Source organism: Gopherus evgoodei, chromosome 1, assembly GCF_007399415.2.
Source record: "Gopherus evgoodei ecotype Sinaloan lineage chromosome 1, rGopEvg1_v1.p, whole genome shotgun sequence".
NCBI classification, from domain to species: Eukaryota; Metazoa; Chordata; order Testudines; family Testudinidae; genus Gopherus; species Gopherus evgoodei.
The window spans coordinates 212,844,536-212,862,264 of record NC_044322.1 but is presented as its reverse complement, the minus strand read 5'-3'; the positions used below and the strand labels follow the sequence as shown (position 1 = coordinate 212,862,264).

General features: G+C 42.8%; 1 long non-coding RNA gene across 1 annotated transcript; it reads left to right on the top strand.

Annotated features, from left to right (window-relative positions):
* The first annotated feature begins 319 nt into the window (after positions 1 to 319).
* On the top strand, positions 320 to 17,093 carry LOC115635686. Its single transcript, XR_003996657.1, has 3 exons — positions 320 to 386; positions 16,907 to 16,910; positions 17,082 to 17,093. It is a non-coding gene; the product is annotated as an uncharacterized LOC115635686 (long non-coding RNA).
* The last annotated feature ends 636 nt before the right edge of the window (positions 17,094 to 17,729 follow it).

The window sequence follows — 17,729 nt, the reverse complement described above, 5'->3', positions numbered from 1 at the left end:
GTTAAGTTACAAACACTTGGTAACTAAGACTCTGCATTCCAGTTATAATCCTGGATTTTCATTTAAATTGCATTACAGAACACCAAACAGCAAAGAAAAAAGAGAGAGAGAATGTCATTTTAAATTACTCAAACTTTCACATATGAAAGTGGTACAGTTTTGCTAATCATTGTCCCGGACATGGCTGGGTACTTCATGAAGTACTTGGTTCTGATTGTCCTGAGATTTTATTCAATCTTTGGTAAATGTTTTATTTGCCCTCAAAGTCTTTTTTTTTTAATGGGTAAGTAAAATAAATCCTGAGCTGTAATCTAACCTTATTGTGCCACTTCAGCACAGGAAAAAAGTGAGAAAACACATAGATCTTCCTAGCTGAGGATTCCCTTGTTGTTATTTATAATAAGGCTCCTTTACATCACTCTGGCAATGTAGGGGCCTTTAAACTTTCACAGGATTTTTTGCTTCTGGGGGAATTGACTGAGAATGGGAACAGTTGGCTAACAATAGAAACATTAACAATGTTAGCAGGCTGCTACATTTCTGCCTCAGAGAATGAGTTCAATTAACTCAGGCAGGGCTGCTACATTTGTGCCTCTAAACTGCCTTGTGCATAATAAAAAAGGCTGCAGCTGGGAAAAGCTGGGCTGATGGGGAAAGCAGCCACAGCTGTGGCCAGCTTAATCAGGGCCCAGCTGGCCCTTATAAGAGGGCTGTGGGCTAGAAGCTAGTACAGTGACTCTTTCTCTAGTTTCTGAGAGGGAAGAACCTGCCTGCCTGGGGGCTGTAAAGGGTATCTAGGATGGAGCAGTGTTGGGGAAGATAGAAGGAGCTGGGGAGCTTCAGCCTAGCAAAACCCCAGGCTGTAAGCCTTGTCAAAGGCCTACAAAAGGTACTGGGGCAGCCCATAGATAGGTAGAGATAGCTAGTCCATCCCCCCCCTTGCCAATGATAAGTGGTTTATAGACTGCTATCTGCCCCAGGGAGTGGGGGTTAGATGGTGACTGGCAGTAGCCACTGAGGCAAGGAGGGGATAGAGGGTTGGGGGTTCCCCTGGGTGGGGAGGCCCAGATTGTGAGTTAGGGCTGTGGGCAGAACCTTGACACAGAGGGGCACCAGGGTCTGGGAATGACCTGGGGGCCAGTGGCAGGCAAGATACCGGTCTGCAGAGGTGCTCTGTGTTGGAAGAGCTAATTTCCTAGATGAACAGCAGGATGCACCGTGCCAGTGAGTCACTGCCCTGCCACAGTTGGTCAGGGGTGTGGAAAAATACACCCTGGACAACATAAGTTTTACAGACAGAAGCACCAATGTGGACAACGCTATGTCAGTGGGAGACATAGCTACCACCACTGCTTGGGGGTGGTTTCAAAATAAGTAGCTGGATTTCCCATTGGCATACAGCAGCTACACTGGAGGCCTTCCAGTGGTACAGCTGTACTGTTGTAAGGTCTGTAGTGTAGATGTAGCCTAGATGTGAAAACTTAAGTATTAAACCCCTATGTGGGTGTTCTCATTCATCAGTAAAGTGTCCTTAGTCTGCTGTAGTTGGAGGATTACAGCAAACCAAGGCTTGACTTCTGAATAGAATGTCCATACGGTGGTTTAATGTGTGTTAATTTATGCTCAAACTTCACACTTCTGGCTGATTCATCTTAACTCTTCTGAGTGTCCCCCTGTAAACAAGCCCTTGGTAACATTCACAACTTGGTAAAGAAAAAGTCTTAAATTGAACAGGAACCAATGCCAGATTGGGTTGAATGAACATAGTTACATAAGACATGGGCTCAGTGACAAAGGAGTTTGAGACCCAAGAAAGATGGAGAGAATTGTACAAATGGAATGACTCCCCAAAGAAGTTCAGAGATCTAGTAATCATTTAATTTTACACGTCCAAATTAATCCCTGATTTGTCACAATTTGATTCCAATCAACGTGCTACTTAATAAAGAATAACAGTGGGTTGATTAGCAAGAGAAAAGCTTTTTAGAATTAAATGGTTGTCCCTGAAGCACTGGTACTGAATATTTTGAGACTAACGAAGAGCCTTAGATCTGAACCAATACAAATTCATATTGGTTTGAGGTGTTCGTCTGCAAGATGATCACCCAATGGCATATGCTTCCAAAACACTGACTAGAACACTACAGAGCTTTGCTCATATTGGAAAGGAAATACTGGGATTTGCTTTGTGAACTGTGTGAAGTCCCACAATGCTCAGAAAATGACTACAGTGAGTTTCAAAGCACTGGCAACATGGAAGATGTAGTTACATAAAAACAGCCATACTGAGTCAGACAAATGGTCTATCTAGCCCAGGTTCCTGTCTCTAACACTGGCCCATATAAAACAGGGCAATTTTGGAGAGATCCACCCATCTTCTTCCGGTTTTTGGCAGTCAGAGGTTGAAGGTCACCCTGAACATAGGGTTGAATCCCTGACCATCTTGCTAATAGTGGTTGATAGACCTATCCTCCATGAACTTATGTAGTTCTTTTTGAACCCAGTCTTACATTTGGCCAGCACAACATCCAATGGCAATGAGTTTCACAGTTTAAATGTACATTGTGTGGGGAAAGTACTACTTCTTGTATGTATTAAACCTGCTGCCTGTTGATTTCATCAGGTTAACCCTGGTTTTTATATTGTGGGGAAAGGTAAATTTCACTTCTCTATTTACTTTTTCCCCACCACTTATGATTTTATAGACCTCTATCATATCCCCCCAATCATCTCTTTTCCAAACTGAACAGCCCTAATCTTCTTAGACTCTCCTTGTATGGAAACTGTTCCATACCCTTGATGGTCTTTGTTGCCCTTTTCTGAATCTTTTCCGGTTCCACTATATCCTTTTTGAGATGGGACACCCAGAACTGGACACTCTATTCAAGGTGTGGGTGCACCATAGCTTTAAATAGTGCCATTATGATATTTTCTGTCTTGCTTTCTATCCCTTTCCTAATAGTTCCTAACATTCTCTTAGCCTTTTTGACCACAACAGCACATTGAGCTGAAATTTCCATAGAACTATGAATGATGACTCCAAGATCTTTCTTGAGTGGTAACAGCTAATGTAGAAACCATCATTATGTTTGTGAAGTTGGGATGATTTTTTCCAATATACATTACTTTGCATTTATCAGTATTGAATTTCATCTGCCATTTTGTTGCCCAGTCACCCAATTTTGTGAGGTCACTCTAACTCTTCACAGTCAGCTTTGGACTTAAGTATCTTGAGTAATTTTTGTATCATCTGCAAACTTTGCCACTTCACTGTTAATTCCCTGTGTACCATACCTATTAGACCACTACAGATTGGAGAGGCTATGCTGCCCTGAGACTTCCATTTCCAGCTATGTGTACTCCATATATGCTAAACAGTACTAGATTGCTGGCACTGGCAAATCTGGAGCAAAGAGGGGGTGGTCATTCAAGAATCCAGACCCCTATGTGATAGAGCCATCAGGATGAATATTACAGAGAGAAATGTTCTCTTCTTTTGACAGAGTAATTAGTTTTCATAAGAAGAAGCCCCACCCAAGTATCTGGACAATACATTTCATAAGGCGACTGCAACACTTTGATCAGCCTCCAGCCATCCCATCCATGATGGGAAATAGTAAACTAGGACATGCAAGTTATTTTCCTAGACTAACTTGGGTAACCACATGTCCCTCCTGTCTCCCTTCCTGTTTTGTCCTGATTTTGTAAATCCAGCTGACTATCCACTTGAGAGACCCACTATACAGCTGTGCAGATGCAACTGAGAGCAAGCACATATACTCTGCACGGACTACCCCAGGTTTAGGATGCAATAATGTTCCCATTATGGCCTCCTGGAGGCTTCCCAATGAGCAGCCCCCTCAAACCAGTCCTTCCTTAACCCTGGCTTCTCACAGATTGGTCAGAAAATCATCCAGAAAATACTACCTTCTTCTCTTTGTTTTCTTAATGAAAAATCGTCTTTCTCAGTCAGGAAGTTTGTTTGGGGTCCAAGGTGCTTTTTAAGCATTTCAGTCAAGTCTTCAGAGGCCATCTCACCTGGATCTTCAGGAAACCATGTCTTTGTAGGACTGCAAACTAATTTCTAACTGGCTTAGGAAATTTTAGCTTTTTTCTTTTACATTGTCTTTGGTCTCATAGGCATACACATACTACTATGGCTTTTGTACAGAAAGTTCAAACACCTCTCCCATATCATCGAAGTAGAAACCATCTTCTTGTTTTTTCCTCCATCCATGGCCTTTTTCACCTTTCTTTATACTTACTTGCTCTTCTTTTCCTTTAACCTCCTCCTGGCTGTTGCTTCACTGATCACTTCACTGTTTCAAAGGATCCCATCTTCATCGCCAGTGATTTTCTTGATGTGTCCAGATCCATAAACCAATCTTGCTGTTTAATTGACAACTACATAGAACTGTGGCCTGGTGACCCCAGGTGCCATTGTAAAAAAACAAAACACAAAAAAAAACAATTAACTGACAACTTTAACTGGACACAAATTGTAACCAGAAAATAGAATAAGAACCACATGAATTGAGCTAACAGTGAGAGTGTTTTTTTTCTTATAAGCTACATCCAGCTTCATTTTGTTCTGAAGTTCAGGCTCTAACCAACTCCACCTGCACTCAGCTGAAAAGTCGTTATGAGCTTTGGTACTGTTCTTAATTTTAATTTCTTGATACTGCACCTTTAATGTTGACAGCATCTGCCTGCCTGCAGGAGCAGCTGCCATTTATGAGGCAGAGTTGATGTAGCATGTAGCAGATGGGATATACACTGTGCTTTCTTGGCCACTGACAGTATCAAGATTCTTTTTGTGTATGAAAAACACATAGCAGGGGGAAGTTTTAAATCTTCTCTTGTCTCAGCCAGATCAGCTCACCTGCCCGATAGCACTTAACATTGTCATTTAAGGGACTGCTACATATAACAGTGCCATGTAGAATACAGGCACTGCACACCCAGGTAGCACCAGTATAAATAGCAATGTAGAAAGTGAGGCACTGCTTAGGTAAGTAGAGTAGAGCAATGACATGCCTGAGCCCCTAGAGTATATATCCAGCAGGCTTTCTACATGCCCAGGCACAGCCTCCCATGTGTACACAGCTATTTTAGCAGTATAGTGCCTGCTGCCAGAGCCTTTCCCCACTGCCAGAGCCTTTTACTGCCGCGTGTTGCTACGGTGACAAGTGTAGTGCCCATGGTCTACATGCTGCCCTCAGGGTAGACGTAGCCTTAGTGTATGTCTCCACTCCAAGCTGGAGGTGTCAGTTACAGCCCAAGGAGATGGACCTGTGCTATCTAATCAAGCTAGTGCCCTAAAAAGTGAGTGTAACTGTGTTGGCACAAGCAGCAGGAGGGTCCAAGATGCTATGTACATATACTCGGGCGTCTCGTTCTTTCCTGCCACTTACACTGCAGTGGCTACAATTCTATTTTTTGCATGCCAGCTCAAAGTGTAGCCAGACCCACAGTGGCCAGACATACTCTGAGCCCTCAATATTTGCTTTGCTTCTTTTGTTTTCTGCTCTGGCTCCCTTTCAGTTCGTGCAAGCAGTTAGGGCCAGGCATGACAACTTCTTGAGACTGTCTCTAAAAGGAAGCTGTGATGTGGTCTGAAGAATGGAAAGGTACACATCGACTGCACCAGCTGCTGCGTAACACCAGATGGTCTACTTACCAAAATGTTCAAATAAACCCTATTTATTCTAAACAAAACAATCCCAGCTCCAAGACTGCCAGGCAGTCAAACAGCTGCTTGAGGCCAAACTTTTTAAGAGGTGATTCTGATATAAATGACCTGAATGGCTTCCATAATCTTGCACAATGAGTTATCAGTCTCACTTTTGGGCTCTTTTCATTTGAGCTTTTGCTGGAGGATGAATTATGGGGAGCAGCAGGAACACTTTATTCCTGCAGCCAAGCTTTTGATGGATTGTTTCTCAAAGTTCACCCAAACTCAGTTCCTTCAGTAAGACTCAGCTCTGCTTTGGAGTGATAAGGTATTGCTGAATTCTGATAGTGTGTTGTCCTGACAGGGTGTTGCTGATCTCTGCGTATTCAAAGGCTACACACGTAGGAGCGTCTTCAAGAGATTTTTAATCTTCCCCAAGCTATAAAGCACCACACTTGAAAAGAAATGGCCTCCCAAAGGTAGAGAAATACCCACTGCTGTGGCATGACAGCTGCTGAGGTAGAGCAGTAAAGTTGTGGTGACAGTGACTGTTTCTTTCTTATAAGCTACATCCAGTGACTTTTAAAGGCCCATGGGAAATTATAAAGGCAACAAAGAAGCAGAAGTAGATAATGGTGGCAAAAGGATAAATACAACCTGCAAAAAGAGAGGGAAATGGATTGGGGAGGAGGGATTGTCTTTTTTTTCTTTGTTGTACAAAGAAGGGTTTTAAAATGTCCTAGTTTTTTTTTTAAATGTTTCCCGATATTCCTAATATTCTAGCATCTTCCCTGTTATTGCCAGAGCATTCCTTGAAAGAGCAGAGAAGCTAACTGGAAGCTGTCTCGTTTCCTGAGTGAAGGGAACTTACAGCTGAATTTGTTACAGAGAGCTTTTCTTCCAACCATTTGTCAAACATTTGTGTTAAATAGATGTCCACAGAAATATAGGATTGAAAAAGACCTTGAGAAGTCACCAAGTTCAATTGCCTGTGCTGGGGCAGGGCCAGGTAAACCTAGATCATCCCTGACAGGTGTTTAACAACCTCTTTTGAAAGCCTATGTCAGAGCTGAACTCCTCTTATAATTAGAATATTTTTCCTAATATTTAACCTACATTTTCCTTGCTGTATATTAAGCCACTTACATCTTGTTCCTACCTTCAATGGACCTGGAGAACATTTGATCACCATCCTCTTTATAACAGCCCTTAACATACCTGAAGACTGTTATCAGGTCCCCTCCCCTCCAGTCATCTTTTCTCACACCTCAATATGCCTGTGATGACCTGCTCGCCCCCGTAAGCAGGTTCCTCATATATACCAATATACTTGGTGATTCTTTATCTTGTGCCTCTGCTGCCACCCTCCAGTATTCACTCCTTGTCTCTTTTAGACTTAGAGTTAAAAGGTTTTAGTCTTTTCTCCCTGGGAACTGCAAACCCAAAGATACACTCCAGCATGTGGTGGTTATTACATAGCATCACTTTGAGAAGTGGCAGTCAGGAGCCTATTAACTTAGGAGAACATATCAGGCTTAGCCTTAGAGTTAGTGAAAATAAAGTGTCTTATTTACTACACTAAGAACAATATAATCTAACATGAAAGTATTAAATAAATAGCTTTATATGCAGAAACCACTCATCTTACCAGTTTATTGTGAGCTTTGTAATTATTTACAAATATACACCTGTATTGTGCTGCAAGCTGTCCGTGTCTGGTGTCACCTCTCAGCACCCCCTCTTGTGGCTGGGTTACTGGGACAGCTTTGGGAGTCCCTCACTTTCTGAGACATTTCTCCCCTCCAAAATCCACCAGGATCTACCTATGTGGGAAGCTTCTGGGGCCCGAGCTACCAAGCTAAGCTCCCTTCAGCCTCTTCCAGTTCCCTCCTCAGGGCTCTATAAACCCTTCTTCACGTAGCCCAGCTCTCCAGGCTAGTCTAGCCAGGCCTTCCATCTCACCCTCCCCATTCCCAGTAATGGCCCTGCCACCATTCCCAAATACGCCTCTCTCAAGATCCACTCTCCGACTGTCACCTTGACTCACCTCCCCAAAGGCTCCAGCCCTTTCTGGTGATGTCTCATAGACTCATAGGTCAGAAGGGACCAATCTGATCATCTAGTCTGACCTCCTGCACAAGGCAGGCCACAGAACCCCACCCATCCAAATTTATAACAACCCCATCCCAGGACCGAGTTATTGAAATCCTCAAAATTGGTTTGAAGACCTCAAGCTGCAGAGAAACCACCAGCAAGCGACCCGTGCCCCACGCTGCAGGGGAAGGCGAAAAACCTCCAGGGCCCCTGCCAATCTGCCCTGGAGGAAAATTCCTTCCCGACCCCAAATATGGTGATCAGCTAAACCCTGAGCATGTGGGCAAGAGTCACCAGCCAGCACCCAAGAAGGAATTCTCTGCAGTAACTCAGTTCCCATTCCATCCAACATCTCCCTGCAGACCATTGAGCAGACCTATCTGGTGGTAATCCAAGATCAATTGCCCAAATTAACAATCCTATCATAACATCCCCTCCATATACTTATCAAGCTTTGTCTTAAAGCCAGGAAAGTCTTTTGCCCCCACTACTTCCCTCGGAAGGCTGTTCCAGAACTTCACTCCCCTAATGGTTAGAAACCTTTGTCTAATTTCAAGTCTAAACTTCCTAATATCCAGTTTATACCCATTCGTCCTCGTGCCTACATTAGTACTAAACTTAAATAATTCCTCTCCCTCCCTAACGTTAACCCCCCTGATATATTTATAGAGAGCAAGCATATCCCCCCGCAGCCTTCTTTTGGCCAGGCTAAACAAGCCAAGCTCTTTGAGTCTCCTTTCATAAGGCAGTTTTTCCATTCCTCGGATCATCCTTGTAGCCCGTCTCTGAACCTGTTCCAGTTTGAATTCATCCTTCTTGAACATGGGACACCAGAACTGCACACAGTATTCCAGATGGGGTCTCACCAATGCCTTGTATAACGGTACTAACACCTCCTTATCCTTGCAGGAAATACCCCGCCTGATGCATCCCAAAATCGCATTTGCTTTTTTAACAGCCGTATCACATTGGCGACTCATAGTCATCCTGCTATCAACCAGTACCCCAAGGTCCTTCTCCTCCTCCGTCGCTTCCAACTGATGCGCCCCCAACATATATCCAAAATTCTTATTATTAATTCCTAAATGCATAACCTTGCACTTTTCACTATTGTATTTCATCCTATTTCTATTACTCCAGTTTACAAGGTGGTTCAGATCTTCCTGAATAGTATCCCTGTCCTTCTCCGTGTTAGCAATACACCCCAGCTTCGTGTCATCCGCAAACTTTATTAGCACATTCCCGCTCTTTGTGCCAAGGTCAGTAATAAAAAGGTTAAATAAGATCGGTCCCAAAACCGATCCTTGAGGGACTCCATTAGTGACCTCCTTCCAGCCTGACAATTCACCTTTCAATACGACCCTCTGGAGTCTCCCCTTTAACCAGTTCCTTATCCACCTTACAACTTTCATATTCATTCCCATCTTTTCCAATTTGACTAACAGTTCCCCATGCGGAACCGTGTCGAACACCTTACTGAAATCTAGGTAAATTATATCTACCGCATTTCCTTTATCTAAGTAATCCGTCATCTTCTCAAAGAAGGAGATCAGATTGGTTTGACACGATCTACCTTTACTAAATCCGTGTTGCAATTCGTCCCAATTACCATTGACCTCTATGTCCTTAACTACTTTCTCCCTTAAAATTTTTTCCACTGATGATGATGTCACTAGCCTCAGTAGTTCCTTCCCAATGCCCAACTTTTTTAACTTGCCTCATAAGTCAGGTTTGTTGCTCTTCTCTGGACACTCTCCAGTTTGTCTACATCTTTCCAAAAGCACGGTGCCCAGAATTAGATGCACTACTCCAGTTGAGGCCTCACCAGTGTTGAACTGAGTGGGATAATTACCTTCCATGTCTGACATATGACACTTCTGGTAATACAGCCCAGAATATTAGCCTTTTTTCACAACTGCATCACATTACTGGCTCATATTCAATTTTTGATTCACTATAACCCTCAGATCCTTTCAGCAATACTACTACCTACCAGTCAATTCCTCATTTTTATTGAATTTAATCGTTAAAATTTTAGACCAATTCTCTAATTTGTAGAATTTGTTTTGAATTCTAATCCTGTCCTCCATCGTGCTTGCAACCCCACCCAGCTTGGTGTCATCTGCAGATTTTATAAGCATACTTTCTACTCCATTATCCAAGTCATTAAAGAACATATTGACTAGTGCCAGACTCAGGACTAGCCTTTGCAGGAATCCTCTAGTTACACCCTCCCACTTTGACAGCCAACCATTGATAACTACTCTTTGAGTATGGGCTTTCAACCACCTGTGCACCCACCTTATACTAATTTCATCTAGACCACATGTCACTAGTCTGCTTATTAGACTGTCATGTAGGATGGTATCAAAAGCCCTACTAAAATCAAGATATGTCATTTCTTCCACTTTCCCCCATCCACTAAGAGATTAACCTGTCAAAGCAGGAAATTAGCTTGGTTTAGCATAATTTGTTCATGGCACATCCATGTTGGCTATCCCTTATGACCCTATTATCATGTAAGTGTTTACAAATTGATTGATTATTTAATAATTTGTTCCACATTTCTCCAGGTATTGAAGTTAGGCTGACAGGTCTATAATTACCTGAGTTTGTTCCCCTTTTCAAAGATAGGTACAATCTGATGGTTCCCAGGAGTACCCATGACTATGAGGCACCTCACTACCACTTGCCCTTAGGGTGAGACAGGCTTGTCTGTGTTACCATGGGTCAGCTCCCCAACTCCGTCCACCATGGGCAACACAGGCACTCCCCTTCAGGCCTCACAGGCCCTGCTGTCACTCTGCAGGCTAGTAATAGGCATGCTCGAATCCTTAGAGCATCTCCTTGGAAAGTCCAGCCCTTGCCGACTCTCAGAATTTACTTCTCTCTTCCATAGAAGCAGCACACCCCAGCTTAACAGTCCCACCTCAGATCATTGCTCTGCTTATCCCACAGCACTCAGATATGTTTATAGTGAAATCAAGTATGTTTTTTTTAATAAACCACAAAGATTCAAGTAGCAGCAAGCAGAAGTATTGGATACAAATGGTAGCATACAAATAAAATCATGACATGCATTCTATAGTCCAGGCTTAGTTAATAAGAGCCTTTCCTGTCTAATAAGGTATTGCTCACCCAAAATCCCTGCAGGGCTTTACAGTCACGCTGGCTGTGGCCTTCCTTTCATGAGACAAGCACCCTGTCAGTTTGCCTCCCAGGAGAAGGATTCAGTTTGTCTCTTTCTAGTCCAAGATATACCAAAACAATCCTTTGTCTTTATTCATAAACAGGACCTAGCCCTGTTGTTTTTTCATCTTGTAGATTTTCTCGCTTGTAGATATTTTCATACTTTCATTTCACAGCAGGTTCGGTATGTAAATAGACATACAGTATGAGGCATACTGTATGCAAATGGCCAGACAGGGAGCTAGGCATCTGTTATCCCTGCCTAAAACCCCTGGTGACCTGCCTTAACTCCAAGACCTTAAGAATATAATTTTTAGTGTAGGTACACAACTCCTTAAATGTTATCTGTATATACATTTCACGATTATGAAAACCAGTGGTTTACTGGCTCTCGGTGGAGACTTCACATGCCACCCTTTGGTGAACTGTTATAGGTGGTCCATAAATTACTTAATGCATTATTTGATTATTTTCAGGATCCACCCCATCCCCTTATAACATTGAAACAAACTCCCTGTCAAGCAAAATTAAGGACCCACCACCCCCCTGAAGTGTTACGTAATTTATGAACAACCCCTTATGCAGATATCTGACCCAGGGATACCTGTTAACCCCCATGTCCTCTGCCAGTTGGCATTCAAGAGTCCTTGGGTCACAGTACATTTGCCCTTCTGCAGTCCTCTGGGATCTCACCCATCCTCCATGAGTTCTCAAAGATCATTGCTAATGGTTCCAAGATCGCTTTAGCTAATTTCTTAAGTACCCTAGGATGAATTTCATCAAACCCTATCTGATTATTATTTAACCTGTTCTTTGCCTATTTTGGCTTGTTGTTAATATTAATTGTGTTGAGTATCTGAAGTATCTAGTGAAGACTGAAGCAAAACAGTCATTAAACACCCCCAACCTTCTTGATGTCTTCAGGACACTTTCCTACAGGACACTACACTTCATCTTTCTCTTGTTCCTAATGTGTTTAAAGAACCTCTTCTAATTGCCTTTTATGTCCCTTGATAGATATAACTCATTTTGTGCCTTAACCTTGCCAATTTTGTTCTTACATGCTTATGCTATTCCTTTGTAGTCCTCCTTAACAATTTGTCCATATTTCCACTTTTTGTAGGATTCCTTTTTGATTTTCAGGTCATTGAAGATATCCTGGTTGAGCCATTTTGGCCTCTTACTATTATTCCTATCTTTCCTTTGCATCAGGAGAGTTTGCAGTTGTGCATTTAATATTGCCTCCTTAAGAAACTGCCAGTTCTTCTGCATTTCCCTTAGTTTTTTCTACCCATGGTACCTAACCTACCAGTTCTCTGAATTTGGTAAAGTCTGCTTTTTTGTGTATATATTCTTGACATATAATGCAACACTTACTCTCCCTTTCCCCTGCCTGTCCTTCCTGAAAAAGCTATGCCCCTCTGTACCAGTATTCCAGTCATAAGATTTATCCGACCAGGTCTCTGTGACATCATAATGTATCTTATGTACTAATACTTCCATAATTATTCTCCATACTCCTTGTGACAGGCGCCAGCTTCCTCTTGTCCCTGGTGATGCTCAACCCCTGCTCAGCTGCAGGCCCCACCCACACTCCACCCCTTTCTCAAAGACCCCACCCCACCACATCTCTTCCCACCCCTCCTCTTCCCCTGTTCCATCCCATCCCCACTCCTCTACCTCCTCCCAGCTCCTCCTGCGCGCGGCGGAACAGCTGATTGTGGTGGGCAGGAGGCACTGGAAGAGAGGGGGAGGAGTTGATCGGCAGGGCTGCTGGCATGGCTGCCAGCAGGGCAGAGTGCTGGGGTGGGGGAGCTGGTTGCTGGTGGGCACTAAGCGCCTGAGCATCCACGGAGTCGGTGCCTATGCTCCTTTTTAAGAAAACCAACTGAAAACAAACTGTTTCAAACAATCAGATTAAAAATCTTTTCGCCTCTCAGTTGCTCAGATTTTTCTCTCTTGGTTTGGGTTATATCATAATCCTTAGTTCTCCAGTTATCCACAGAGTCTTCCAGGAAAAACAGAGTAGATACAGCATAGATTTCTAATGTGAAAAATGAAGTGGGGGAAAAAATCTTTGTAGGTCTTTTTTAGTTATCACATTTTTTTTCCTATGCAGGGGAATGAGGAAGGCTTTTACAAATGAAAACAGGCAGATAGTAGTTCCTGTTTTCTCAATGATTTACTGCCAATATTGTTAATAAGTGTTATATCTATATTTTAAAAAGGACCTAGGGGAGATCTGGTAAATTACAGACCAGTAAGTCTTACATCAGTACCTGCGATTGATGGAGATAATAATTAAAATTAGAACAACACACCTTGAAGGCCATGATATGGTAGGGTCTAACCAGTATATGCCTTCTGCAAAGTAAAATCGTTCATCACTAATATATTAGAATTTTTTGAATGAGTCAATAAACTAGTGGATAAAGGAGAACTAGCTGGCATTTATTTGTACATTCAAAAGGCCTTTGATAATGTCTCTGGCAAGAGGATAATAAAGAAACTAGTGTCTGGTCAACACACAGTTTTTGTACCATTTTAGCTATATTGGCTTAAAACTTATCAGTTATAAGCTGAATTAATATAAGCATCTTCATGCCGGTATAACTGCCTAAAAACTGGGGGTAACTGTATCTATTTAGAAACCCCATATATTTACAGCAGTACAAAACCATGTTATTTAATCAGTATTATTTAATATGTTTATGAATGATCTCAAAGGGGGCAAGCAATGTAGTGCCAAAATTTGCAGATGGTGAAATTATTTAGCATAGTCAAGAGCAGAGAAGACTTTAAGGAATTTCAGCTAGGTGATTGGGCAGATAAAATTCACTTTTAACAAATGCAAAATAAGGCACATTGAGGGAATAATCTGAAATACTCACGCACTATAGTGAGTTCTAATGTAAGCGTACCAATGAAGGAAAAAAGCTGGGCATCACCAGAGATACTTCAATGAAGTCCTCTCTTGCAGGTCCAGCAGTGATCACAAAAGTTAACCAATGTTAGGCTGCAAAAAGAATGGGATGGAGAATAATACAGAAAATATTATAATACCATTATATAGACCAGTGGTTTGCCCTCACCTGAAATACAGTGTTCCGTTCTGGTCACTGCATTTCAGAAAGCACATTAAGTAATGCTCACTTCAGAAATAGTCTCTTCAGTGATCTGGTCTTAACCCAACATAATTCTATCTAGAGGGTTTTTTTTTAATAAACTTATTTATTGTAAGATACAGCAGGGAGAGAATTAAACATGTATGTTTGCCTTATTTATATTATTAATGGTCCTTGAAAGGTCTGATCAGTTGCCATACAAATTTGGTTGCAGAAAAGACACATTACCTGTCTTGGGGTATGACTGAAACTTGCCTTTCAGCTGATACAATTAGTAGTAATAAAATTCATACTCAGCTCTCATAAAGCAACGTTCATCTGTAGCTCTCAAAGCACTTTACCAAACAGAGTAGGTGCAGCATCACTTTATCTCTGACCATTCTGTCTTGTAGGTGCTCCCAGTGCCATTGTAATCTCCTATTTCTTTAATCTCTGATTTATCCTGACGTGAAATTTTTCATATTCCTGCAAAGCAGGAAGGATGAAATATCTCCAGAGCCATCTACTGACCTTTTATTAAAACACACCCTTACATCTTTGTACACAATTTCTGCCCAGCACCTCAAAATTGCTTCCTCATTTCCCTCTGCTGCGTATTGCTGTTGTTGAGCTCTTCCAACATTAAAGACATGAGTCCTAGACCAGTCTAATGACATGTTTCTTAGTTTCATCTCAATTTCTTGCCCCAAACTGTTGTTCTTAATGTTTCCCTCTTCTGCCTTGTCAGCTTTGTTTATACTCTTGCAAGTAACTTGCAATGCTGCATAAGATGGCCATTTGCACAGAAAATATTAGTGGCTCCCGCACTTCTCAGACAATGTTTCTCCAAGTTCAGGCTTGAAGAGTGACATTCTTCAGCTCTAAGCGAGGCTTTCAGTGTTGGCTGATGGAGAGAGAACAGACTTTTCCAAGTGCCTGGGCACTTGTTTTGATGTTGGGCACAATGTCCTGGAAGCAGCGTGTGTTCGGACAGCTGTGTTCTACAGTCTCACCCAGGAAAAGGACCAAAAATTAGCTGAATTTTTTTTTAAATTTAATGAATTTCAACTATCAGCACCAACCCTAGGGGTTCATTCTGTTTTTTCTTACTTCTGCCTTTGTTACTGGGTATGGAATCACCTGAGAGAATGTAGGGAATCTCTCTGCTTGCATTCCCCCATCTTTCAGGAGTAAACTAGCAGGCTATGACAGCAAGTCTTACACAGAAGGAAGCTTTTCCTAGTGACTGTTGTCAGAGAAATGATACTGGCCCTGATGGTTCACCTAGTACTGTCAATGCTAAGGAAAGGGAGCTCTCCTGGATTAGAACACAGCGTGCCTTCCCCTCAAGGTCACTTTAGGATCTTTTCCTCCAGGACTTAATATCAACAACCTTGAAAACAGCTAACGTTTGGTCTAGTTTCACAGTTATGTCTCCGACTCAGTGGTGTGTTGCCTTGGTCACTCAGTCTCAGGCATTGTGTATTACGAGCTCTTAGACAGTGACTCAGCTAAAGCATCGCAGCACTTCATTAACACCAGCCACATCTTTCTATGAAGCTGACAGCATTGCCCCAGAGCGCTAGCTTCTGGATTCTTGCACACTGACGCCATGCTACACATTGGAGATCAGTCCTGCTGCATGAGACAGCTCAGAGCTTATAAAAGGCCACGTGGTTACAGGATACAGCCTGGTTACCCTCCACAGTAGCCAATCAGTGTTAAAAATCCTGCCTTATTATAGCAAGGATCTTCTTCCCTTGGAAATATAGCTCAGCAAAAAAATAACTAACTAATATTACTTGTTTCTTCCATGGCACTTTAATTCTTCAAGACACTGCCCAGGTATTTCTGAATGAACCCTCCCAAACCCTTGCTGAGACAGGAATTATGTACAATTTCTCTGCATTGACATGGAAGCAAATGCCTTGTGGGAGCAGAAACACTCGTCCAGACTTTGATCTTCACAGCTGTTAATGGGATTAGACTATGAATATCTCAGAAACGTTCTGTCCCTGTGACTGACCTCCTGTGGCAGCTGTATTCCCCAAGGACATCAGAGCTGACTCTAGGTAGCTAGCTTGGGTTTTCCTGCAGCCACTTTCACCATGGTATCTAAGCGCTGGGTGAAACTCACAAGTGGAGACACAGTCCCTTCTCAGCTGCTTGATCACAGCTATGGAGCTCTCCTCTGTAATGGACAAACGTGATCTCTGATCCTATCACCTCTCTCTCCCTCAACAACTACCAAGGGGCCAGAGGAGGAAAATAGCTTTGCCACTTGCATTTTCTCAGCTTGGCATGACGGATGGGTGTGTGTATAGATTGGATACTTTTTTATTTAATATCTTCATTAAGGATCTAGAGAAGGTTGTAAATTGTATATTAGTAAAAGTTACAGGTGATACTAAATTTGGGAGGCGCCTGGAAGGACAAAGTGATGTACACACTCGGTTACTCTGTTACGTACAGTCAATTTGGGCAGAGGCAGTCAGCTGTAGTATACTGTGTGCAGCTTCGTGGAGCATTGAGTGTAGCGGTGCCTACTCTGTTGCAGTACGCTGCCTGCCATTACTACAGAATGCATACAGTCACCGTGCAGACTGGAGCAGAGCATGCAGCTAGACACTGTCTGATCCATAGTCTGTTTATGGCATGTTGTGTACAGTCAGCTGCTCTGAATGTAGGTTCCAATGTGGTGGTACAGTTGGTGGTTCATACAGTAATTTATAGCACCCAGTCAGTTACTGGGCAGCGTGTTCAGTCAGGTGCTGGATGGTTGATGCAATCTGCAGACTGGGCTTGATTTTTAACTCTGGTCAGACACACTGTCTCACTGAAGAAGAGGAGTGAGGGTTGAAAAAGCCATAAAATTCTAATACCTACCTAATAAAATATTAAAACAGGGGAGTGGGCCTCTGCCTAGTGCCCCTTGCTGAATGTGGCCCCGCCCCCAGCCCTTTCCTTTGGCTCATGGAGCCTGGAAGGCCTGTGGAGGCAAGATCCTCAGTCTCTGTGAGTATGTCTTCACTGCAATGTGAGCCCAGGGTTAGTGGAACGTGAGTCAGCAGACCCTGGGTTAGAGAAACCCAGGCTTGAGCATCTACACTGATTGTCAATCCTAGGTTAAGTATCAGGGGGTAGCCATGTTAGTCTGTATCCACAAAAACAACAAGGAGTCTAGTGGCACCTTAAAGACTAACATTTATTTGGGGATAAGCTTTTGTGGGTAAAGAACCTCACTTCTTCAGATACAAGGTTAAGAATCTTCTAACGCAGGCCTGCACCCAGGGCTCCAGTGTCCACACTGCAGTACATAGGTCTGAGTCCAACCAACCATGTCTAAGACTTCCTAGCACTCTCTGGCCCTTTGTTCTTGCTGCAGTGTAGGAAAACTTGACTGTCCACCCCATACATTAAAGGACATTTGAACAGCTGCCAACACAACCTATCAAGCCATCATTCTAGTCTGTGCACTCCCAGCTACCAGAGCCAGCAACATGGTAGAGGCACCAAATGAAGAACTTTTCTCATTTGCGCTTTTGGTTCCTGTTTTAGGAAATGAGCAGAGCTTTGGTGATATGCTATTGGACATGTCAGTGGCGTTTTCTGACCCACTGAAGGCACCTGGCAGAGCTAATAATGGAGCAGGAGGAGGAGGAAGACAC